This window comes from Ambystoma mexicanum, chromosome 3q (genome assembly GCF_040938575.1).
Source record: "Ambystoma mexicanum isolate Mex_15411 chromosome 3q, UKY_AmexF1_1, whole genome shotgun sequence".
NCBI lineage: Eukaryota > Metazoa > Chordata > Amphibia > Caudata > Ambystomatidae > Ambystoma > Ambystoma mexicanum.
Window position 1 is genome coordinate 1,185,923,581 of NC_090926.1, and position 27,897 is coordinate 1,185,951,477.

Genomic DNA, 27,897 nt, shown 5'->3' on the forward strand with positions numbered 1-27,897 from the left:
AGATAACACACGTGTCCCTGCAGCAGGCATGTTAACCCACTGGACTATCCCCAGGCTTGCTCTATAAAGGTGTTCAACCTATGGTTCTCCAAATGTTTTGAACTGCAACTCCCATGATCCTTCATCATTGACTGTGCTGGCTGGCGCTGCTGAGCCGGGCCCAGGGGAGTTGGGACTTGGGGGTAGCTAGTCTTTTGGCTGTAGCTCCTGAGATTCTATCCGGGGCTACAACCAAAAGATCAGGGGCTATAGCCCCCTTAGCCCCCCCCTAGCAACGCCCCTGGCCGGGCCGTTTCTAGGGGCGGTGAAACGGGGCACTGTTGGTGGTGAGGGGTTGCGGTAGGTATAGACGGTTGCATTATCCACCTGGGAGAGCAGATCCAGCCTCCCCATTGGAAAATCGATAATACTATTTACAAGCCAGCAGCACAATGGGTCGCACACTGATGCGGGGGGAGAGAGGGTGCAGCGGAGGGATGGGGGCGTGAAACCCTGTCCTATACAGAACCATGTACCCCTGCAGCCAATGAATTAATCCCCGCTCAGAGGGTGTTTGCGACCTCCAAATAGAGCGCCTCCTTGTGAAACTGTACCTGCTTAAATGCCAGTGCACCAATGTTTGCATTGTACTGTCATGCTAGAATGAAGGGTCAGAGGCATTTGTGGACTGAAAGAGTATTTTTTTTTTTTAATATGAGCTTAGAGCCCTTTGGATAACCTGCATGCAATGGATGGGATGCAGAATAACTTCGACACCAAATCATCAAACCAACTCAGGAAGATGGCAACGTTTTCTGTTTTAATATCAATTGTCTAAAACTGGGTGTCAAAACGGACATCAACGGACATTCTCTCGAGCTCTCAGTACATTTTTACAAAAAAATCACATTTATAAATTGAAAATGTGTCAAACATGATGTCATCCTACATGGCGAATAAGAGAAACCTATGAGGGATTGTGATACGCTCAAGGGGAACATCTAAGTAAACTTCCTATATGGGGTTGGGTTGTGATTGAACACCTACTGTCAGGTGGACAACTTATGCCCACCTCTAGTGCAAGTCATCTTCGACACTTATTAAGTACATGTTATATCATTGGCTCACAAACAATGAGACCCTTTGTTATATGGACCTCTATAATTGGTTGACACGCTTGTGCCATGCCTGGACAATTAGCAGCATGTAAACTCAGACCCAGGTTCCAGGAGGTGGACATGACTTTACCTCCCCACCCAATTAGCCCAAAATCTCTCATCACCCATGACTTCTGCCATGAAGATTGCCTTTGAACCTGGCCTTGCAGAGTATTGTTGTCTCTGGGAATATTAGAGAGTGTGAGCACACACTATTGTTGTTCTAGAACTCCAAGAAGCTCAACCCTATTTCTATCCTTGGCTCACATGACAGGAGACCACGATTTGGACAATTTTTCAGCAATTACATGTCTTAAATGAATAAAACTTTACACACTTGGTGTTCTTTCTTTAAACCTTAACAATGGATGTTTTAGCTTTGCACGTTTGCCACCTTCAAGAATAGATAACCAGTCTTGGCTGCCTTCAGTCTTGACACCAGGCCTGACAGCCTCGCCATTTATATCCTCGATCTCAGCTAATTCTTACTGTGACACAGCTCTCAGCCTTTCCACAACATGAGTCTGGGCTTTCTAAATTCATGGCACCGATGTCCAGCTTCTATATAATGGCAGCTCTGCCTGCAGTCTATTTTCAACATATAGACACGTCTATGATCACTTAGTCTAATTGCGTTACTGCATATGTACAGGTAGTGAACGGTTTGCATTTTCTGTAGTGCTCTTCACATGTGCAATCTTCTCTTCACATAAAAAAGTTTACTCGATTCTTAACTTCGTCTTTAGTTTCTATAAGGGTCATGCGATGTGTTCAGCCAATCTTCTCAGTGCATCACGTTCATCTTTCGTGACGTCATTTAGCTCCTCTTTCACTCTTTTTCATATTTCTTCTGGGATGTCCTCCCTCAGAGTGTTGTCTCTTACATTTGGAAAGGCTTTCTCAGAGGGTACCTTCTTTCGAATATTCTCTGCGGAATGGTCTCAACTGTTGGTGTCAAGCATGGCACAATTTCAGGCTTCCAGCATACAGGTGACATGGGGGCGGGACTTCCTGTAGAAATATTCAGCTTCCCCTCTATCAATATATTTTCTTTTGTTCTATATCTTATTCAAAAGCGCCAAAGATTGCCGCCAGAAGTAAATAGTTGTGGCGGCAGAAGTTGGAGATCAAAGTAAATAGCCAAAGGAAGGCATAATATGAGGAGGCAACACATTTATGTTCTGCAGCAGGTGACTAGGCACCATTTTCTTGCTTTTTTAATGTGTTAGGGAGATCAAATGAGTGACTATATGACATCTGAACACCATTGGGGTGTTTGTAGAACATCATTTTCTTCTGGTATAATTATGTAGAATGCACTGATCTGTTCCATGAAAGCACAGGACTGGAGTATACATGCTCAGGTAACTTTGAGTCACCATGCCAAATTCACTTGTTTACTGGGATGCAAAAAGAGTAAGTATGCGAGCAATCAAGATGTTTACTCATTATGTTTGTTGCTGTTCTTTAAATTTTAGTACATGGGCCCAGGAGTTGGAAACATTAAACGTTTGATGGCTGAGGGTACTGCTCTTAAAATGATGAATTCCTTAGTTTGATAGTGTCCAGGAGCAAGAGTGTGAGTGTATGTGTGTGTGTGTGAGAGGGAGAGGGTGAGAGAGAACGACGGGGAGAGAGATGAGAGATGGGCAGAGAGACAAGACAGAGAGAGAGAGGTTGAGAGAGTGAGATAGATAGAAATAGAGAAAGATAGGAAGAGAGAAAAGAAAGAGAGTTATAGCTACCTTTCAAAAAGTGTAGCAATGCCATTCCCCACTTTGGCTACGTCTCATCTAATGGTGAGGCCCTAACTCCCCCCCATCACTCCACCATCACCACTACTCCCTACCAGTGGACACTGAACAAGGGGGAAAGAGAAAATGATTAGTGTTTATATGTGTGTGGTAGTGATGGAGTCAAAGAAAGAGAGACACGAGAGTGAGAAAGAGAAGAGTGTGCGAGCAAGAGAAATGGAAAAGACAAGGTGAATGACCCAGATGGAGAGAGAGAGAGTGGGATAGAAACATATTTATATTGTTCATTTTATAGTGGGACCCCTAAACAACCCCTCACTCCACCAATACCACTGTCATCATATTTGTTGTGTTTGTTTATATGCATGTGTACGAGAGAAACAAAAGAGAGAATGAGAAATTAGAGTGAAAGGAATGAGAGAGAGAAAGAGAGGGAGAGAGAGATAGCGAGAGAGGGAGAGAAAGAGACAACATAGATCAATGTCTATAGTTGTGAAGACGATGGAAGGCTTGTGGTCATTGTTGCTGCTAGGTGCAAGGACATTACCAATGTACCATCCTTCATACTCCATGCTGCAGTGAAGGCAGATTACAGCTGAAGGATCCTTAATCCTCTCAACTCCATCTGGACGGGTGAAGTGGTTCCAAGTTCATGACTTGCCAGTGGTAGTGGTAGCTGCTGTGCTGGTGGTGGCAGTGGTGTCTGCTGGTCTGGTGGTGGAAGCCGTTGGTCGGGAGGTGCCGGCTACTGCTACTGGCCCAGCAGTAGTAGCTTCTAGAATGGCTGGGATGATTGCTGGTCCAGTGGTGGTGTCTGCTGGTACATCATTGGTGGTTGCTACTTCTGGTCCATTGGTGGCCTCTGATCCCACAGTAGCAGCTGTGTTGTTCAGATGTTACTGGTGGTGACTGTTTACCCACTTTTCTTCTGTCCTGGTGAGGGGAGTTCTTCATTCTGCTCAGTGTTGGTGAGGCAGAAACTGCTGGAAGACCCTGCATCATCTGTACAGGTGACAAAATCTCAGGGTCTAAAACGCTTTGTATGTAAATCCAAAAAAAGGACTTGGGAGTCCTATTGGAAATGGACAAAGTAAGACATCCTATGTTGCTGGTTTACAAACCATGTAAACAAATAACGCCTTATTAGCCCACTACCCAAACTAACCCCACCTGCCTCTAATATTCCCTCATGGTCTGGTCCCTCACACTACCTATTATATCCATTTGACCTCCGCCAGCCCCTAAGACATAACAATAATATTCGTTGTGTACATCTGCAGTCTGTCTCTGCATCCCTCTCATCTCCCATTATCAAGTGATCCTCCGCTTCAGGATCAGACGCTCAAATCTGATGATATCTGGCATAGCCCCCCTTAGGCGCGAGTTGTAGGGCCAATGACCCCTGACACACTTCCAGCTGAGAATAGGGTCCCATTGTCCTAGGCGGTTTAGGCTAGCATAATCCAAGCAAGAGGCCCAGGTGGCTGTCAACCAGTGCACCCCAGACCCTTTGAAAGAGCTGCCTTAGTCCTATAGAGCAAGACCATTTTAAGGAGCTCTAGGTGCTAGCATTGCAAAATGCCAATAAGTGGTGATTTTCCTATCCATTATCCTCTACGATAAAAAGAAAAATAAGAAACTCTTGGCACATATGTCCTAGGAAATAATATCACAGACTCCTCCCATATCATGGTTTATTACCCTTTTCTGATCTTGCTCATTGTATTGCCTTATTACAACATGAATCTTATTCCGCCTTCCTCTGGGGTCATCAGTGTTCACAGTACGGAGTGGCACCCTTGTATACCTCCATCTTCAGATTTTTCTCCTCCTCCACTTGACTCGATGATGGTGGCTGGTGAACAAACACTAGGTGAAACCAACATCTGAGAGCTGAATACCAAGGCTTTCATTTGTTGCTGGCATAATGGTTGGAGGTGGCATCATGTTTTGCTCCTCCTCAACTGGTAGTGTACTTCTCCCACTGCTGGTTGTGAGCAGTGTCGATTCACCTTGTCGTGTCACCATACTCCAGTCCTAGGCAAATATATGAAAAAGGTATAGTTGTTTTTGAAAAGACAGTGAGGGGAAAGTTGAGTAAATTGAGAGAGGAAAGAGATAGAGGAGCATGGTAAAAAAAGAAGACACTGCGCGAAGAAGAGAGAGATCGTGCAAAATGGATGCAAGCCATTATGGCCAAAGCTTGCTAAATTGCTTGCAGATAGTACCATTGGAGAGCCCAAAATTATTTTCAGAAATAATGGCACAAGAAAAATGGGAGAGAATCGTAATTGTTGTCGAGTTTTTGACGTTCCAGGAATGGCGCCTTGTACTGCAGTGATCATGGATCACTATTGGGTGTGTTCATCCCAGGCATACATGAGATTGTCGAAAAATTGGGGAGGCATATGTAGATTGGTGAATGTCCATGTTCCAGTGTTGGTGATTCCAAAAACTGATGTGAGCATTAACAGTTTCCCGAAAGCAGATGCTCACCTAAGAAAGAAGAGATCTCTGGAGCTTATGAGAACAAAGAGGGAAAATTATTTCTCGGAAAAATCCATAGAGGCTTTCGATGCTATCCCATACGAACACAGGCTGTTCAACCTGATCTCATCAGTGTTTACAATGATCCTGATGCCAAGAATTCAGGTTGGAGCAAATACTAAATGGTTGCAGATAATCAAATGGGAGTTACTGCAGACCATCAACACAATCATAAAAGGATTCAATGCAATCAGAGAAAAGTTGAGAGCAATCAGACTGATGACACTCTAAACAGGTATGTCTTAGACATGATCACAGCTATGGATGGCGGTGTTTGCACAAACATCGGAGACTCATGTTGCACATTTATATCTTCACACAATGAAGAGAATGGAACCTTAACAGAGGCCATAGACATGTTGAAAAAACTACAGAATCAGATGATAAATGAAACTGACGAAGTTGATGATGACAGTTGGTTTGGAGCACTGTTTTCATGGATTCCACAATGGATGGCAGATACATTCAAGTTCTTAGGAGCCCTCTTGGTGATGACATTACTTGGATTCTGTGTAATCAAATTAATAATCTCACAATGCCAGAAGACTGCAAAGAAAGCCATGGGGATGAAGATCATGATTGATTTTGTATCAGGATGGAAGCCCAAAGACCGAACTGATGAAGAAGTAAGAGACTTTGTGAAGACCAGCATTTATGCACCAGAAGGAACCAAGTTCCTGTATCCAGGAAATCATAGAAAATATGTGGGAAGATAGATCTATTGCAGTCCAAGTGGAGAAGGTCAAGTGATGACATTGAACAAGGATTAGCATGTGAGAACAGCAGGATGCTTGAAAGGAGTCATAAAGATATGTACCCCAAGGAAGCATCTCTTCAGACCAAAATGTCTGGATCCAGAAGATGAAATAAAAGTGAAGGATGAAGAAAAAGTGGATGCAAAGAACTAAGTGAGAGTTGTCGATGAATCGCCCGGAGCGGGGAGTGAAGAGGAAGTGTCGAGTATCGTCCCCACTTCAGTTGCCCCCCTCCCATTACCTATTGAGTTCACACCAAAGTATGTGACGTATAAAGAACAGTTGAATCAGCAAATAGCAGCATTTGGGTTCTGCCCAGTATCTATCAGGATGACAGCACCTGTTAATATACGGACAGCTAAGAAAAACTGGACAGTAACGTATCCATTAAAAAAGCCATATCTACACTCTAAACAATATGACAGAGGTTTGAATAAAATACCTGAAGAAGCAAAGAAGATAACGAAGGAAGATGAATGGTGACATCATAAGAAATCGGATTGACACACATATAGAAGGTATAATGACCTGAGAATACTGACAAAGAGACACAATATCATGGATAAGTGACATCTTGAGCCCAAGGTGAAGAAGCTGATGTCAAGATGAAGAAACTTATGCCACATACATATTGACGATATTTAGATATTTTAAACATGTACAGATGCAAGTAACTGCAAGAGGCAAAGAAATCATGAAGCTTGTGTATGCTTTATAGTTGATAGATTGCGGAAAGCACCAACGTTTACAAGCATATACCTCAATAAGCACTTTATGGATGAATGTAAGTCCACTACACACATAAGCAGAATGAAGAAAGGTTACTAAAGGCCACAGATGGAGTGTGTCGTAGCAAAAAAATCTAGAATCAAGACAGAACAAAACTCAGCTAAGGATGACCATGCCAAGAAGCCAACGTCTTATCTGACCGGAAGAAGCCGACATTGGATACAATTAAGGAGAGAAAAGAACAGAGGATCCTGTTCATAAAGGTCAAGATGAGCCACAGATGTCAGAAGACTGGTAGAATTAAATCAAATATATGAAAAGACACAGAGAAAAGCAGATTTCACGGTGTCCAGTCACGTGACAAAGGCAGGCTGGAAGGGTGAAACTTTCACACCTAGGCTCGGATCACCACCATGTCGATACTCCTTGAAAGTTCTCAGAGTACAGAACATGCACAAGGCCAAACTACAAAGCAGTAATTGACACATGACCACTGAGGTAATGATTGATTGTAGCATAATTTGTGGGAAGCTGGGGTGCAGATGAGCTTCTCTGCACCTGGATGTTCTTTCTGCGTGCTGCTAGACGTAGGTGGGAAAGTATGAGTGGGGTTGATGCCAACCCAATCATAGTGGACCATGTAATCTAGGGTCGCATAGTGAGTAAAGCCAATGTACATCAGCAATTATGAGTTTTTGCTATAAATATTGTTTTTTTTTCTAAAAGTAAAGAGAGCGAGAAGATCGAGCGGTTGCTGATGTTCGTTTACTCCCCGTTTTGTAAACTTGTCATTAAACAGACTCCCTTTGCCAAACTATTGATTAAGTTGTATTAATTATTTGATGCATGAGTATGAATATGCATCCACATCTATCTCGAGGGTACTGCTACTCATCCTAATGGGCTGTTTGGATATCATCCAGTTCATCGCATTTGCCAGTGGGATCACAATCCTATGACCCGATTCATATTCTACCCATGTCAGTAGTTTGCCAGGTTTGGCACGTGACTTCAAACATCTAGCGTTCACTCTCTGCACCCGTTGCACATATTCTGGCTTCAGTGAATGAGCTGCATAGGACATCAGTCCCTCTACCCATCCCTTCTTGGATTTCACTCATCCATAGACTAAGACTGGAGTTTGCTTCCAGAATCCAGGCGATCCAGCTATTTCTGTTCTATCAGGGCAGTCCATTCTCTTCATCTCTTCAATGACTACCTCTTTCTGTCCTGTCACCGGACACGTAAGCATCTTGCTCTTCCATGCAGGTTTCTTTTCTATCTGGGTAGTCTTGATATAATCATCCTGGAATGGAAACAACCATTTCAATCTCCTTAATAAAGTAGCCCAATCTGCTTGGAATTTGCCACTGGTCATACACGCTGCAAGAATGAACAAGGCACCTGGCAGAATGTTCTGAAACCTCTCTGGAGATAAAGGTTTGTACAGTATTGAAGGCATAGGGTATGAGAGCGCAGGCGTGGCAACTCTACTTAGATGTTCCCTCTCCCACCTTTCTCATGTGCTGATACCACATGTTTTTACCCAAGTGTGCTGCATTATCTATGCAGCCTTTGTCTCAGCAGAAGTACCAGTATAATAAAGAGTGTGAAAAAGGAGGAATAGAAAGACAAAAAGAGTAATTTTACAAGTATACACTATGCACAAGACCATAGACATCCACCTTTCATGCCACCCTGGTACTTACTGTTTGTTCCCTAGCTTCTACGTGTCTCATTTTTACTATGATCATGACATTTCTTTTACACTTTTTACTGCAGGATCTGTTCAATAATCGCAATAAGGAGCCTTCTAATCACGGGCCATTTTTAGGATCCTATAAAAAGTGTGGATATCAAAGTTTCTTCTGACAAGAGCAGGATAAGCTTGAAGGATTAATACAAAAACAGCAGGCACAAGCCTATGCACACCACTGTCGGTGAGGACCACGGGGGTTAACTACTTAGAACAGGTACATATCAAGAAATTAATCTATATACTGAGCTTGTTTCCAGTTTCTGATCAAGAACTGACATTTAGGCATAACTTTGATACATCAATGTATTAATAAAGTTCAGTTTTCAAAATTCCTGAGATTCTCAATAAGTCCTTACACTCCCACTAAAATATCTATAAGGAGTGTCTGTTCGAATCACAGTTCAAAATGCAAATCTGCATTAGCAGCTGGTCGCTTTATTGTACTTCCTCTTGGTCATCGATCGAGTCTGCACAGGCTGAAATTCTTCTTCTTGTCTTGCTTCTGGATCAGCAATTGTGGGAAGGAAGGCCTCTCCTTTATAGACTTTCACGTCATGCAAGTCTCACTTGGACTTTCACAGCTGAGGGGGTTATATTTTCAATGCAAAAGGGGCCTATAAAGCGTGGCTCATGCTATTTCCTTGTGAAATAGTTTTTAAGACAGAATCACCAACATATAACTTTGCCAATAGAAGTTCACTTGTGCGGGTTGCTGAATTGTCTTCATCTGTGTTCTGAGACCGACTCCCCTGGTGCTTAAATTGATCTGAAATGAGAGAGATGCTAGAGGTCATACATGCCAAATATCACTTCTCTGCTAGACAGAGATTTAAGAGGTGTTCTCATTCACCACTCTGTCACTAATTTGTGAGGGGTGAGATGATCGTCCAAGCCATGCTGATTCCAAAGAGAGCATATTAAGCTAAGGGTAGGCAATATAGCCATCCATTCTTCAATGTCAATTTGATCTTGTCAATCCTTTCTTTAAGGAGGCTGTTGAGTCCCTCAAAAAGCCTGTTTTCTTGCAGGTGATAAGCAGATGAAAAATTGTGTTTAATATTCAATGGAAGCCCCATCTGTTCTGATACCTCATTCAAAAATAGGTCCCATTGTCAGATCTCAGCAATTCGCACACACCCCATCTTGGGAAGACTTTGCATGCTAAAAACGTTGCTGTGCAAGTGGCATCAGGGTGTGTACATGGACCTGCCTCGATCCACCTGGAGAAGAGACAAACCGCCACTAACAGATACCTATATCCCTTACACACTTGCAGCATTTCGACATAGTCAATATGTAAATGCAGAAACAGACCATTTGGTCGAGATATTACCCCTCTAATTGTTCTCAGTGTATGCCCAGCAGTAAACTTTGGACACACGATGCAGTTCACTATAAATAGTGCAGCGTGCTCTAATAAATTCAGAATTAACCAGTCTTTTGCAATCGTTGCACCAAGACTCTCCCTAGTTATATGGGCGGAGTAATTCAGCTGTCCAAGAGCAACCTTTAATAATGCTACTGGGCTCACCCGTTTTCCAATGCTATCCTGTCACATAATGCTTCTGTGGGGGATAAAGAACACCCCATTTGTTTCCAAAATTCCTGCTCTTCCTGCAGTGCACTTCCTTGATTTTCCATTAATTGGGTTATTGACAATTTAATAAACCCTTCTTGCATTACCATGGTTGTGACCTTTTCCTTAATATTCAGAATATTAAAACTCAAAATATCTGGAGAATATACAACACTTTTGTCTTTTAGCTTTTGACTTCTACATCTGCAGCTTCATTCCGACAAGAGATAAAATATGTTTGCTTAGGGTGAGCTATGCCTTTAACAACCACTATGGCCACTTGGAGTTGTAGTGCCTTAATAAGCCTGCCCAATAGGGATGCATGCTGCACTGGAGTGTTGTCCGCACAGATGTAGCCCCTCTTTTTTCAATGTGCTAGCCCTGCATGTACAGTTGAAATCACATAGGCGGAGTCACTGTACACCGTCACCTCTTGCCCTTTGTGTTTCTCGAGCGCAACAATAAGTAATACCATGTCTGCTGCTTGCGATGAAAAGAGAGACGCACTTGCTACTAATTCAAATTCTCTGTTTAATCTATGTCTCTCTAACACTGCACCTGAATGCCTTTCCCCACTATTCTGATCAATTTTTGAGAACTATCAATTAAGAGAATTTTCCCTCCTGACACAGCATTTTCTTTCACACTGGGTATTTCATCATACAATTCAACATAATTAGCACAGTCATGCACCTGATCACCTCAGCTATAAATGTGGCAGGATTCACTATTTTACATCTTACAACTTTAATTGGTGGATTCAAAATCATTGCCTCATAAGCTGAAGCTCTGTGAGATGTTAATGTACCTTTGGGTTGCTCTAAAATGGCCAACACAGCATGTTATATGAAGAGAGTCATAGAGCAGCCCATGGCAATACTTGTAGATTTCTCAATTGTGAATGTAGCCGCTGCCAATGAGGAAAGTGTCCTCTCATAACTCGATCTAAAATCCCACTGGAACATGCTAGAGGCATGTACCCCAATGTTCACCTCTGTGTAAGCACTGCTGTCATGACAGTCCCATTTGTGTGTGAAAAAAATAAAACTCCCCAGTATAATTGGCAATCCCTAAAACAGGGGCTGTACAAATTGCTTTGTTCAACTCCTCAAACCCTTCCTCCATTTCATCAGTCCATTGTATTTTTACTTTATCCACTTGTGCTTAATTTAAAGCTTTCAAAAGCGGTCTCATGTATGAACTGTAATCAAACACCCAGACTCTCACATAGTTGCACAGCCCCAAAAACTGTTGCATCTATTTCTCTGTAATTGGCTTTGAAATTTTCATAATCGTTTCAGCCCTTTCAGGTTTTGTTCATGTGAAATCAACAATTCTTCTTGACAATATTGTAACTTCTCCTTGTCTACCTTGTATCTCTTATCTGCTAGAATAGTCATCAACTGAATAGAATCTTGTCTAAACTTATCCTCTATGGCGCTACAAGTTAAAATGTCATCTACGTATTGTATGACCGCACTCTTAAGATCAATATTGCCTAAATCCATCCATAGGGCTTTGTTAAAGATTGATTGGGATGCACAGTACCCATGGGGCAAATTAGTATGTTTCAGTCGAGTATGGCGGAATACAAAGGAATTCAAGTCTTGTGACTCCTTATGGACGGAATAGCAAAAAACGCATTTTTAAAATCAATCACAATGTAATACTGAGCTCTACCGGGATACTGCATAGTATCATAGCCGGGTTAGGGACTAAAGGAAACTCTCCCTCTACTATCTGGTTAATCGATCTCATATCTTGTGTGAATCTCCACAACCCTCTCTTTGATGTTTTAATTGGATTCACCACAGTGTTACACAATGATTCTGATGGTACCAAACTACCTTGTTTCATCAGTGCTTAAATAGTGTGAAATATACATTTGTCTGCCTCTCGAAACATGGGGTATTGCCTTCCTCGAGGTAAAATCGCTCCTATCTTCAGTTTTATTTTCACTTCCCCTATTCCCTTCAATAGCCCTAGGTCATAAGGGCCTGTAGACTAAAGGACACTTGGCACCTTCTCCAAGTCTTCCTGAAAGAATGCCAGATGCTGCCAGATTATTGCCATTCACTGTGGGACTTCCATTTTCTGTATTCTTATCCAGTATGTGATGATCATAAAGAACACCACGTCATCGTCTGTTCGGTTTTCCCTAAACATGTCGTCATCAGTAATGTCAGTCAATCTATACCCTTCCTCGAGAGATATTACTGTTCCTCATGGTCTACCCTCATCGGCCATTACTTCGAGCATTGTCATATTCGTAATATGGCTGCTTCTAATTCCATAGGGATAATCTGCCCCCACTCTTCGTCCACAGGTATCTGTAGCCTGAACAAGAACTCATCAGGCATCCTCACAATATTTCCCAATAAGCCAGATCGCCATGTTAGTAGCATGCTCACTCCATATAGAAATACCTCTGGATCTACTGGAACGCCTCACAGAGCCACTTGTCCTGTGAATGCAGTATAAACGTGCCCACATTTAAATAGTGTATTCCTGGAATGGAGCACACTATCCCTTGATCAGGGAATGAAAACATCATGTTAACTTTCGTCATCAAATCTCTTTCCAAAATATTAACTGGTGGCTGTCGTGAATATGACAAAGGAACAGACATGTCACACTCTCCTATAGAGACTAGTAATTCATCAGTAAAAGGAACTCGACTCATAGCTCCAGAGAACCCTTGAGCATTCATGGCAATTCCAGACATTGGATATTTTCCCTCTCATATACCTGAACGAGTAGCCCCAGAAAGGAAAAAGATGTGCCTCCTATCATTACTTCGACACTTGGTTCCTCTTGGGGATTCGTGTCACAGATAGTACTGAACACATCAAGTCCCACTGTGAGCTGTTCTATTGTGGGTACAGGCTCATTCCCGTCCCACTGAAAGGATTTCCTCCTACCACAGTGACACATCCTATTCTGGTTCTAGGCACCTGTCCTGTGTTTGCATACTGCTGTGTCTGCATGGGGGTTTGTCGTGACTGCCCTTGTGGTGGTTTCATTTGCACTCACTCTGATTGCTGTACCTGCTGCACTCGTGGGGCTTGTGTCTGATTGACTGTCTGATCTTGGGCATACCATTCCCTAGTCTGTATGCTATATGGTGGAAAATTGACCATTCTGTACATTCCCTTGGCTTTCATATATGCATGCAATGTGCCCTGTCATCCCACAAGTGCTTGTCTGATTAGCCCCCCTGGGTTTTATACTCCTTGGGAGTTCCGGTTCTCATTCTGTGCATTATGAAACCCACCTTGATTATTTTGGAGTCCTCCTCTTCCTCTATAGCCTGTACCTCTGCCTCGTGGCACTAACTCTTATCACGTTGGTCCATTGGGCGCTAATTATTCACCTGCAATGCCCCATTGCTTCCTGCATTCCCAATCCTTCTCCACTTGTCAATACTGCTCCTTCTATGGCAAATTTTGACAATTTATTCTGAACTAACTTTGCTTCCTTGATTTTCCTAGTCTCATCGTTCTTCCTATTTTTCTCTTGCAATAGTTGACCGTGATGCACTATTGTCAACTGTATCACAGCCCACTGTTTTGCTTTCAACCCCAATTATTTTTTCATTTGTTTCTGCACTGGCTCAGGTAGCCCCTGCCATAAAATGTGGTAAATGTGAGGTCTCGGGAGGGTAGCTCAGGGGCAACATGCTGACCTTGGAAGTAAGGTGACACGGAGCACCACAGGTTTGTTAGGGTGTTAAGAGCATAATAAATAACATATCATAAAATAATGCCACCACATTTTTCCAAGGCTCGTGAGTTTAAAGTTGATAATTCTCTTGAATATCCTGAATGTAAGCAATAAGGTTTCATCTTCCTTTATTTTTGATGTCATAATTGCACCCATATCTGATGTATCGGGATACTGTACCCTGAGAGCCCTCCACACATCTGCTCTGAAAATATTAAACAGCGCTCCTCCATGCACAGTGTTTTGTGCTGTCATACTTGAATACCCTGCTCTCCTCCATATGTCATCAGCCCTTTCTCCAAGGATAGCTGCCAGGAGACCCTTAATGTCCCGTATGGCCAATGTATTACCTCCTGTCATTTTTTCTAATTCGTATATCCATTTCCCAGCACCCGCAGTCAAACCTGGGATCTTGCACCTTCAATTATCCTTGTCCCTCTTCAGCCTTGGAATATACTGTGGTCTTGCTCCCCCTTTTTGCAATAAGGGAAACTATGTAAACCCTAACCCACCTTCAGCTCCCATTGTCAGCCTATCCATGGCATGGACTATCATCCCTGACTGTCTCCTTGATGGCAGTGACCTTAATCTGCTCACATATGGCGGCGATTCACCTTTCTCACTATACAATCACCACTTGGGGATGCTCTGGATATGATATGGGATCTGGCGCCCTATCCTTAGGTTGTTCCAGATATGACCATCTCACTTCTTTTTCTGTCTGCAGACTTCCTTCAGAGGCGCATGCTCGCCCCCTTTCTGCCTGAGGATGGAGTTTCTGTCCTCATCTGACCTATCTTGTCCCCAAGAAGTGTGACTATCATCCCCTTTACCCTTGTCTAATTTCAGTCTGCTTAGGGATAATGCTCTATGTTCATGACTGAACGGAATGTCTTCTTCACTTCATAATTGAAATACTAAGGATTGATACCTTCCTTTAATTCTTGATATGCCTTATCAATCCTGTCTCCGATGCTTCCTACATAAAAGTTTTCTTCTTCCAATACTATTCTAGATGTCCCTTACATTGCTTCCATTATCAGAAGGAGCTCTTCTGTTCTATCCGATCCTATTGCTGGTCCTGCTGATTCCTTACGAATAAGGCTAATATAAAGATCCTGCTGTCTCCTTCTCCATTCCAGTTCCTCATCTAGTACCCTTCTTTTTCACGCATCCCTTCTAATGTCTTCCTTCTGCCTTCATTCTTCCCTCCTTATTCCTTACATTCTTTCCTCTTTTTCCCTTCATCTCAGTAATCTTTTGTCCCTTCATTTCTGCACTTCCTCCTCTTCTCTCTTCCTTTCTCTTCTATCCCTGTCTCCAATCGCTCTCTATTTATTGTCATGCTTTTTCTGTTCCTCTGCTTTTTCTTCTTTTTTTCTCTTGCTCCTCATGAGACATCTGTTCTCGTCGCTCCATGTTCTTGCTTTTCTGCTTATCCACTTTCAATCTCTTCTCTCGTTCTTTGTCCCTTTAATCTTGTTCATCATTATCTTCTCTTCGCCTAACTTCCTCGATGCTTTTCCCTTCTAGTTTGAGTAATATCTGTCCTCCCATCCATTTGTTCTGCACGAGCGTTACCTTCTGAGCTTCATCCTTCTCTCCTTTCCATCTATTAATTTCCCTTTCTTTTTCCAAAAAGTGCATTTTATCTAAACTCATTTTATCTAAATCCCAAAACGATTTTCCCATTGTGTTCCCACTCTCTGCCACTGGCCTTCAATTCAGAGGGGCCAAGTCTAATTGATGTTTGGAGGGTGGGCGTTGCTGGGAGAAAAAGTATTATAACTAAATCAGCAATAACTGTGTGTCTTGAATTGTTCTTTTTCTGTATTGGTGGGTGATTTTAAAAGAAGTTGTGGGAAATTGTGACTGCATATCTGAGTATTATCTCTATGTTGGTTCCTTTACGGAAGTCTGTTTTGTTCTTGCGTTGCCACGAAGTTGGTGGATGATGTCAGTCTATTTGTCAAATGTGGTATAAATAAATTAATAAATCTATATTATTACTACACACCGGCCTGGTTCCTAGTCTATTATGGCACCTGGTACTTGTTGGGTTGGTGTGAGACGGGTTGGAAGCCTTACCACACAGAACCTTAACAAAACTAATAGTGCTTTATTGTGCGCAACACTCATTGGGGGGGAAAGGAACTCAGTAAATTGAGTGTTACTGCGTAATAAACCGCGTTAAGGATCCTTTATCCTCTTAACTCCATCTGGAAGGTTGAAGTGGTTCCAAGTTCATGACTTGCCAGTGGTAGTGGTGGCTGCTGTGCTATTGGTGGCAGTGCTGTTTGCTGGTCTGTGGAAGCTGTTGGTATGGAGGTGCTGGTTACTGCTGCTGGTCCAGCAGTGGTAGCTTCTAGAATGGCTGTGATGACTTCTGGTCCAGTGGTGGTGTCTGCTGGTACATCAGTTGTGGTTGCAATTTCTGGTGCATTGGTGGCCTCTGGTCCAGCAGTAGAAGCTGTGTTGTTCAGATTTTGATGGTGGTGACTGCTTACCCACTGTGCTTCTGTCCTGGTGGGGGGAGTTCTTCCTACTGCTCAATGTTGGTGAGGCAGAAACTTCTGGAAGACCCTGCATCATCTGTACTGGTGACAAAATCTCAAGGTCTTCAAAACTTTGAACGTAAATCCATACAAAATGACTCAGTAGTCGTATTTGAAATGGACGAAGCAAGAAATCCTATGTTGCTGGTTTGCAAATCATATGAACAAATAACACCCTATCGGCCCACTGCCCAAACTAACCCAACCCACCTCTAATATTCCCTCATGGTCTGGTCCCTCACAATACTCATCATATCTGTTTGACCTCCACATATGTCCTAGGAGATAATACTACAGGCTCCTCCCAATTCAGGTTTATTACCCTTTATGATCTTAGTCATCGTATTGCTTTTATGGCATCATTACAACGTATATCTTTTTTAATTTTTTATTTTATTGGTTTGTTACAAACCTTTAAAAAAGAAATACATCTAACACAATCAAAAATTCTTACATGCTGAAAGGAAGACTGCATATTATACAACTCCTCAGTCATAATATTGTGGGTGAATCGAGGAAAAAGTCATGGGACACAACCAACACCACCAACACCAGATTCACAAACAGTCCTGGTCAGGTGCTAATGATGTTAGAAAACACAATAGCAACAGCAACCTCGTCCTCAATGAGGAACAGACATTTGACCATGGATTCCAAAAAAAAGGTTAAAGCTACACTAATTTTTTCTTCAGTTGCGTCAAACATTATCTGCCACCAGTCTTTAGCACATATAGTTGATCTCTCAATCATAATTTTACCAAAGTGACATGCTCTTTCCACTGTAAGGGCGACGCAAAATAAGACAAGGGGCCTCATTATGACCCTTGTGGAATGGGTTTACCGCCACCGATAATGGTTCCGGTGCTGTTTGTTAGGCAGAATCCCGTGCAGTTCCCTCAGGGACCACTACCTAGGGTTAGGACTACAGGTGAGAGCAATAAATCCCCTTTGGTATCAGTCTGTACCACAAAGAGTTAGTTGATAGCTGTGGCTAAGCAGTCAGACTTATCTCAAGAGGAAGATGAGCAGTATTCGGTTTACACAATAGGTATCACAGTACTCTGGAACAAGGAAACACTGACCAAAGCTTTGTATCAAAAAGAGAATATATATTTATTTTATACACATCTAGTTCAACACATGACTCACAGCTGAGAAAGTAAGTTAAAATGTAGTGAAGGAAACGTATATACAACTCCCTATTCAATTGTAGACAAGTTTGCGGTAGAGTGAAAACTGAGCAAAACTCAACTCTATCAATTTAACTTAAAGGAGGGAAAGCACAAGTTGAACCTAAATATCTTCAGGCACCCCCTAGCAACACTTCCCTGAAGTTTTGTGAACAAGTAATGCACAGTAACACTTTAGCAGAAAGATAAGTGAATGAAAACCGAGCAAAATGGCACTCCACAAGTTAAAACAGTAGGAAGGAAGAGTGGTTTAGAAGATTCAGGTACATGAACACATTTCTCATTGAAAATCAATCTAGTAAGAGCAGATCTAACAAATCAGCCAGAGTCAATAGGCTTGAGCCAGAGTCAGTGGTACAGGACCAATAGATTAGGAGCAAAAATGTTCTTGTAGCTGCAGTCAAGTCTTTGGTAGACAAATATTGAAAAGGTAGATGCGAGGCGAAAGACAATGTTAAGAGAGAGGGCGGCCAACCCAACAAGTAGATAAAGGATTTAAAACACCTTTAGGGCTACCACGGGGAAAGGGAGGCCTGGCGTACAATGTAACTTAAACGTGAAGAAGTGGCTCCTGTGGTGGCAGTTGTTCCTGGTAGTTCATGCAGGTCGAGGGGTCCAACAGAGGAAGAGAGGCTCTCGTCGTGGAGGAAGGATCGAGTCGCTGCACTACCCAGGGATGAAACCAGCCGCACTGCTGCCAAACGAAGTTTAAATGGTACGCTCCTTTTAATCGCGGTCTGGGTCGATAGCTGCCTGGCTATCCGGTCTCCAAGTGCTGGACACTGTCGATTCGACAAAGGCAGGTTCGGGGAAGCAATGAGTGAACTGGTTGGTCCCACCAGCTCAAGGGAAGGAGACTCTTTCGCTGAAGATCTCCTCTCGTCATGTGGAAGAAAAGTGGTGAGACGATCCGGCAGGGCTTCACGGGTGGTGTAGATGCTGAAGATGTCTGTGGCTTTTCTCCCCTTCTGTTCCGTAGTTCCAGTGGCAACGTCTTGCTCTTCCAGTCCTCAGGACCCTGCTTTTATGCAGAGAGAGACCCATTCATACAGCCTAGCTGTCACTCACTCAGTGGAGTGGTCTTCTTGGCGGGAGACCCTCCAGCCTATCAGGTTAGAGTGCGACCTGAGTTGCTGCGGCAACTCTGTACAGGTGTTCTACGCCCCTCCCAAACAACAGACCCACTCCAGACTCAGAGGCGCCGAAAGGAGGTCTTCTTGGTAGAAGCCTGCCAAAAGACCAAACAAAGGAACCCTGACCTGGGTTAGGAGTTTCGAGTAAGACACGAGAAAGAGTTTATATTAAAGTTCTGGCAAATAAAACCTACCAGCGTAAAGTTAATATTAAAATAAACCAGCAGTATGTTAGAGGCTGTCAGTAAAAGTGTTAGCCTCGAACAATGGGAAAATCCCATAGGGAATATTCACGGTCGAATATTCATGGTAGTAACCACTGCCACCAGCCAGAAACTTTAGAGAGCAGGACTTTAAGGTACCCCCTCGAAAATGAACCCAAGGGAAAAACTATTAACCCTTTCCAGTACCTCCATAGTAAGATGGGTTGTACTGGTTAAGTTCATAAGATTTGACTAGTAAAGTCAATGGGGACTTACATGCCCTGGGAGACAGTAGTCAGTCCCAGGGTATGGAGTCTATGTTTGGGGGTCGTTATGACACCCCTGTGTCACTGCACTGACGGTGCTGTGTAACACATGTTAATAAATGGTTCTAATGGGTGAGAGAAAATCCCATAGGCATTAAACACAAAAATAGTCTAGAAAACACATAGCAAAAATGCCTAAGAGTGGGAAAAAGAGTCTCACTCTTAGCAGGTAAAAAGAAACAAACCCTTCAAATCCAGCAAAGCTGCTGGGGGACTCTATAGGTAAGGGAAATTAGCCATAGAATGAGAAATCTCCCTAACACCGGTAAACCAATTCCTCACTATTACGAGGTTCCTTCGCGGGACCCGGAAAGGACGTCTGGTAAAACCAGACGTCATTTCCTGGTCCCGTTAGGGGCCGAAGGAGCTAATAACGGGCCCTCTGGGGGCTCAAATGGAAATGGAGAATGGTTTGAGAATGAGGAATTACCGGGTCCTCCAAGGTTGGAATCACCTGGTAATTCCTCATTCACAGACCACGGACCGGAACACAATTTTGGAGGCAGCCAATGGCGGCAATAGCACCATGGCTACCTTCAAACTCGTAATGAGGCCCAAGGTGTTTTAAAGTTTCCTTAGAGTCACTGCACAATCTACATAAATCTGGAGTGGATTTATCTGTTGACCATAGATTTTTTCTTTCCCTCATTTTAAACAAGTTAATACGGAACATCATGTACAATCTTCTCCTTCTTACATTTGGAAATAATTTCCACGGAGTATGTATTTTATTTAGGCTTCTTTTTTCACAAGGAACCTCTTGCATGAGTTTGTAAGATCGTCTAAGATCACTGGTCTCACACCAGTCTCTTCTCCATAGCTTTCTTTTTTTACTTGGTCAGGATTGTTATGGAGTTTAGTCTAATTCCGTGAGCAAGATGTTACAGTGTTGCACCCATAGATACAGCACTGAGCTCGGATTGTTTTTGCCAATGTTTTCAAAAATGTTGAACTGCAGAGCGGCATCTTGTAGGGTCATTTTACAAAACAACGAGAGTGTATTCCAGGTCACTCTTGCATTGGTATATATTAGGCTTTGTTCATATCTTATACACGGAGAAGGGATACATTTTGGTAAACCAAGGACTTGTACCAAAAGGTAATTTTCGAACGTATAACACAGGCCAGCTGAACAGCCCTAGGCACACTCTGTGCCATAAGATAGGACCATAGTCGCTTTTTGTTTGAAAAAATCCAAAACTGGGAGTAAAGAATGCAAGCTATAATTTTTATCTAGGACCATTGCCTGGCTTGCCAGTTGTCGACACTTCACCAGGGTGCGTCGTTCAAGCTGGAACTGATCATCATCCCCAGATATTTTGTGTAGGATATAGAGTTTAGATGTATTTTCTCTATAAGCCATTTAAAGGGATGGCACATGAGTTTGTTTTGTCCTTGCAGATCCCTCAACACAAGTATTTCAAATTTGACTATGTTTATACTCAAAGCATTTTCCTCGACATTTCCTTCCAGTGCAGTTAGTTTCCTTTGAAGGCCGACCGGTGTTAAGCCTAGCAGAATTAAGTCATCTGCATAAAGTAGATGACTTACATGGGAACCATTAATTCTGGGTGCAAAGGAACCCTTGCTGTTGATTGTTTGGTCGATATCGAAAAGGAATAGATTGAAGATGATAGCTGCAAGTGGACATCCTTGCTTAACTCCGTGCTGTGTTGGAATTGCAGCGGAGAGTTTACCCACTCGATCAAGACGTATTCTAATTTCGGTCTTGGTAGGCAGATCTTTTATAGCAGCAAGAAGGCTCAGGGGGAAATTCCACTTGATAAGTTTTGCCCATAACAGCTCACGGTCAATACAATCAAAGGCTTGCGACAAATCGATTACAGCAAGATAAATCTTAGTCACAGTTCTTATTGCTTCCATGTTCATAATATTGACAATGAACCAATTCAGGCTGCAGCCTACTCCCTTTACAAACTCAGTTTGTCTCGGATCAATGAAGTTGTTCTGCGGAGACCAATTTAACAGTTTGTCTTTCAACAGGGCTGCCTAAACCTTGCTCAGGACATCAAGAAGTGTAATTGGACAGTACTCCTTAGGGTTTGATCTACTGCCCTTTTTAAATACCAGGACAAGTATTGCACTCTTCCATGATGTTGGAGTGACACATTCTGTCACAATATTCTTGAACAAGGTATAACAAAATTCTGCCCAGATTTGAGGTTTTTCTTTGAGCATAAAGTTAGTTAGGCCATCCGGCCTCGAAGCTCAGGAAGTACATAAATTGTTAATAGTGTCTAATATATCTTCATAAGGGAACGCCAAGTCCCAATGTTCTAAGGGAGGAAAATACACAAATGATGTGTTTCCTTTTATCATACACAGTGCCGTGAAATGAGTTACCCAGGCATTCTCAGTAACCATTTTGGCTTGAAGAGCTGTTTGAGAGCCAGAAAGATTATTAATGAAACTCCAAAATTCTCGTGTGTTATTGCTTGCCATTTTTGCCAGCATGACTTCAGCGTCAGTTTGTAACTTAGTAGTTTAATGGAGCTTGAGCCAGTTTGTGTAGGCTTGTTTTATTTTTCCGATCTTCTTGCCGTTTTCATACGAATGACTTCCACTACATGTTCTGATGTCGCCCCTCATCTTTCTTTTTTTCTTGAGGATCTCTAAATCAAACACGTGAGGATTTATGAAACATCGATTTTTAAGACCTTTTTTTTCCTTAAAGTTTTCTAAAATGTGTTGGTATTCCAACTGAGTTTTGTCCTTTTCGATACTCTTCATGTATTGCTTTAGTCTCTGCTTCAGTCAGATGTAGTCAGACCCGGCTTTACTCGACGACTATGTTGTGCGTCCATTTCTCAGATTCTTTTCGTAGTGAGGTAGCAATTCAGACATCACTAAGTTACGATCATTTTCAGTCATATGGATGACTTGTAGTTTCCCTACATTGATATGCACACTCTCAGAAACAAAGATATAGTTCAGAATAGATTTCTGTAAATCTCGTTTCCACGTTGGTCTGGGTGGTATATCACCTATAGTATTTCCATTAAAGATGTGCATGTTTCTGCTCTCCATTTCAGAGGACCATTGTTGTGCCATTTTTGACAGCACCAAGTTGTTCAGATTTGATTTTATTCCATCCAGGCAGGTAATATTTAAGTCACCACATAACACAATGTTTGCTGCTCCATCGACTTCATAGATGGAATCAATGATATTTGTTATTTGATCAATGAACACATGGGCTGGAGTGGCTTTGTGTTGCCAGTAGAGATTGATGACATGTAAATTGTCCTTTTTCTGGCTACAGAAGTTTTCAGAAAGCAGTTGTGTCGTCTGAATGTAGGAGGTGAGATTGTTGGCTTCCCCTGGGGTCATCAGCGTTCACATTACCAAGTGGCACCCTTGTATACCTCCATCTTCAGATTTTTCTCCTCCTCCACTTGGCTCGATGATGGTGGCTTCCTCCGAGTGTGATTCAGGGGCAGCAGGGCGGAATATGGGTACTGCTTGTCTGCTGGTGAACAAACACTAGGTGAAACCAACATCTGAGAACTGAATACCCAGGCTTTCATCTGTTGCTGGCATAATGGTTGGAGGTGGCATCATGTCTTGCTCCTCCTCAAGTGGTAGTGTACTGCTCCCACTGCTGGCTGTGAGCAGTGCCGATTCACCTTGTCGTGTCACCATACTCCAGTCCTAGGCAAATAAATGAAAAAAAGATAGTTGTTTTTGAAAAGACAGGGAGAGGAAAGCTGAGAAAATGGAGAGAGGAAAGAGAGAGGAAAGAGATGTAGGAGCATGTTATAAAAGAATACACTGGGCGAAGAAGAGAGAGAAAGAGAGGGGAACGCAAGAGAGAAATTGGTGGCGTGGTGGTCTTGGCAGTCCTGGTGACCGTGCGGATCCTGCTGTTGCTCCGGATGCCCCATCTGCTCCTGCAGCTCCGGCTATACCTGCTGCTTCTTCCCTAGCCTCTCTACACAACAGAACAGGTATGGTGGAGACTGGAGGTAAGGTTCACATACATGTCTCGCGAGGATAGCTCAGGGGCAATGTTCTCGCCGACGCGGAGGAACACAGGTTCGAGAAAAATCTAGGTATTAAGCGCGTTATAAATAACCAATTACAATTTTCAGAGCGACACACGTTGGTATATCACTTTTATTTTGTGTTGAGCTTTGCTCTTACTGAAAGCAATTAGCTGATGTGAAGCGATGCATATAGGCACGAGAAACGCTTACCTTGCTTTTCCCAAAGCAAAGCATGGTATAAGGCGCATGCATAAAAAAGAGGGGCACGTGCTTCGGTACACCAGAAGCGAAGTGTGACGTAAGGAGCGTGCGCGAAAGAGAGATACCTACGCTTTGCTTGCCCCGAAAGTGAAGCGTGACGCAGAGCGCATGTGCGAGCAAGAGAAACGTATGCTTCGCTTCACCCGAAAAAAAGTCCTGTGCACGGCACATCTACCGAAAAGAGAAAATTATGCATTTCTTTGCCCGAAGCAAAGTGTGGCAAAGGGTGCATGCATAGACAGTGAGTCAATGTGTGCGGCGTAAAAATAAGATAGCGCGTGCATGCATTTCCTGGCGGAAATTTTTCAAGCTTTGATTCCTCTCTGCCATTCTGCTCCATTGCGCGCTGCAGTCAGAAACAAGGAGCAGTTCGAAAAGTCACTGATTACCTATTGATGCAAGAAATGGGGCTGATTACCCCACCTGTCTGGCCATCTAATTTATTTTCTTTTACAAATCTATTTCTCTGCTCATGCAGTTCTATGCAGTTTGCCTGAGGGCAGGAGTGTGGCAGGTTTGGCTCTCCAGATGTATTGGACTACAACCCCCATTAGCAGAACAGTTCCTGGGCAATATTGCACCCATGGCGAAACACCAGGATATGCTCTCCTGTTGCACCCCGACTGCTACCTCACGCTGCACTCATTCTCCAAAATCATTAAATAATTGCAATTCAAATGTTGTTTTATTGACTTGTATTTAAAACTAATACGTAGACATTGTAGACAACAACATCACAAACAGGAATTCATTTTCTTTATCCCATGCTCATGTTAATTGTCTAAATGAATGGCATCTCCTAGTTGTTGCTTCCTCAAAAGTGTCAGTTGCTGATGTGTGATCTATTTCTCCAGAAATTCTGATCTCAACTGGAAGTGCAGAAAGAGCCAATAGCTCCCTTCAGTTGGTGAACACAACTCTCAGAGGCCGTTGCAAACGCTCCAGTGGGAAAGTGGAAGATGGGTGTGAAATTAAGGCAGAATTAGGCGGTGGTGAAAAAGGAGGCAACTCCCAGCTGCTTTCAGTAAGGTTAGGTTACAAAGAATGCTTTGAGACTACTTCAACGTGCAATAGCAGAAGACCAGAGATGAAAAGATGCTGTGATGCTGAAAATGCTTTGGAGGGGCAGGGCCTCCCCTTCCTTGTTGGTGTGTTCTGTTTGTTTTTCCAGCACAGGAGTTTAGTCTGGACCTCTGGCAATGCAGCTCTTCATTTTTTACCCTTTGGTGAACAGAGCCTTATGGGACCCATGTGTTTTTGGACACCTGTGTGTTGCCCACAGAGGAGGGTATGGACTGGTGGCAGCTTCATGCTGACTTTGCAGTGGCTCTGGGGTTCCTACATTTTCAGGACCCCTAGGTCCAGCCATAGGGATCAATGGATTCCTACATAAAGGTAAGATGGCCACTGTAGCCGCTTGGTTTCTTTTGCCTGTACCCCTTGTTGCCTGTACCGTGGGAAGCACGGTCTCGGTTTCCTTTCCCTGAATGTATATTGGGTGGAAGGACCATATATGGCTCTGGAGCAGGTAATGCTAGACTGGCTGGTGCCTTCCCGTGGAATGCTTGTTATCGGTACACCCTTGGGGTGGGACCTGTATGAACTGAGAAAGATGTCAATTTCATTCTGTGTTGTGAGTATCTGGGTTTGGCTGTGTGACACAATTCCTGGGACAGCCCTGACTGAAACTGGAATGAATGCAGTGTTTGCCCTGAATGGCTGGGAGCTGCCTCCAATATACAGTCACTGTTTTGAGTGTCTTATGTTGGATTAATTGTCTGAATGCCTGTGAGCCTGATTAGGTGCTGCTGATGAATGCACTTGTGTGTGAATGGCTAACTGATCCTATCTCAGCCTGAGAGAATGGGGATGTTTGCGTTAAACAAGGGAACCCACATTTACCTTCTTTGTCAGAAGCTGAAGTCTGAAAACAGAAGAAGAAAACTGGAGTATTCATGAAACTTGTTTCTGGAATCCAGCTGAAGTAAGACGTTCTGCTGCTGCAAATTTTCAAGAAATCCAAAGGCTGCTGTGCTGATTCAAGGATTGAACCAGGGAGGACCTGGATAGTCAGCCTCTTCCTGTAGCAACGAGGGGACATTGTGCAACTGCTGTTCTTCACCTGAAGTGTCCTGGAAGACAGTCCTGTGGGCTTTCGTCCTGCAGAGGTACTTCTGTGGGTCCAGAAATATAGTGCCCAGACACCTTGAACCCCAGAGGTCAACTAGCCTCATTCAGGGCCCGTTGTCTGTTTGTGCCCGTTGGAAAGCCTTCCTGCTGAGGACATCCACTGCAGCCATCTGCAGGACATTGCATGCACATAGGATTCCCACCATGAAACCATGAATAATGTGTGTTGAGAGTCCAGACATGGTAGAAGTCTGCAGTGCAGTCCAGTGCTTGAGCCAAATCACCAGAGACCACCCTCTCATCCATGCTTTGGCTGCAGCACCGAAAGAACGGAAGGATGGTTAAATGTGAAATACTGAAACCTGAAACCTACTTCTGTCACTGCACCTGACGCCATCAAAAGCCATTGACAGCAATCAAAGGACTCATCTTCATCGTCTAAGACTTATCGAGCTACACAGTGAGTTCCAGTTTTATGGGACAGCCATAGCCGGTGTAACAGCCCAACCATAGAGGCTACCACGACAGACCTTCAATGCTGCTTTTCCGACACTGCTTGGTTCCCTTCTCCCACTGGACATCGACATCCTAGTGACTCCTTCTTCCAGAAGTGGTCCATTTTTGAGGGGCAGTATTGAGTAAAACTGAGAAACACCACCACTTCACCTTCCTACCTTCCAAGCACCCAAGCTAATGTGATGAGGAAGAGGGTCTTCCATCCTCAGGGTTCATCCAGAGGTCCCAGATTCTACTTGGATCCTATGACTTCCCAGGTACCCTGAGATGGTGGGATCTATATAATCATAAACAGACAATTAATGATCATTTAAGGACTGGGCTGTAAAGTAAAAGCAAAGCATACATTAGCATACCTTTTTATTACAGGTTGCCCAGGAGCGGAGAACTCACACAGAATTGCATGTTTTCTGTAAAAAGTATTCTGACAATGTTATAACATCTGTATTTCTACATTTGTGCTTTAAGGTCTAAACAGTTCTTAGCCATTTCAGTGCATTTTATTACTAATATCAATTGGTGCATTATTCTGAATCTAAGTACCACATAGCACTGTATATATTGTTTCCATTACTAGAGTAGAGTTACCCGAGTACAATGTGTGTAATGTATTTGCGTATGTTTATCTAAACCTCATTTATCTAAACCTTATTTTATTTAATAAAAGAACTGTGTTAGCACATAAAATAGTGTGCAGACATTCCTTTGTGAGGGCTTAGGATTCACAGCACCTAAGAGCCAGCCTGCATCACCTCCATTGAGTCTCAGCTTTGGTTGCTCGTCCATTGCTACCATTTGAGAACCTTGGCTGAGGTGCCTTTTTGCCTCTTCCTACCTAAAGGGTAGTAGTACAGAACCCCCAACCCCAGTCTTTACAGATGCCAATTTATACCTGGCAATGATGAGAGTCCCTTATTGTATGCCAATACCTGTAACAGGTTCTAAGTTAACGCATCCTGGCAAAACCTATAAAATGATGGTAACCTAGACATGTGATTGTAACACTAGGCAAGTCGTGAAGATACATGGGCATGTGAGCTCAATACCTTCAGTAGCAAGAATTACACTTTCGCCAAACACACGTCAGAACTGCTGGCTTTGTTAATGCTTGATGTCCATCTCTGCAGATAGGTTGTTTTCACCGTTTCACAGCAACGTTGATCACAAAACATGGACTGTGAGTAGTAAGGAACTGGTTCTGGGCCTCCACAAACATCTTGCCACTGCCTGCAATGTCAGTACCAACCTTCAGAGAGTGTGAAGTAAGCCAATATGTTGACGTGTGTGACAGCTGGCCTAGCCTCTTCATGTAGATCATTACATGTCACATTAGGTATCAGAAGAAGGGTGTGGTATGCCTGAGGATGCATTATTGATGCTTGCTGTAGTCACCGAGGATGGTTTAGAAAATGAGATCCATTGTGCTGCTACAGTGGTGTAGTCAGTGCTCAGCGCACTTGACCACATGCTGATGGTAAGGTGAACCTTCTACATATATGGCCCTGCAGTGCCTTGTGTAGCACTTTCAACACCTTTTGATAAAGAGCTAGAACTGTGATTCTTGATAATTAATCTTGGTCTCTTAGTTCAGCTAATG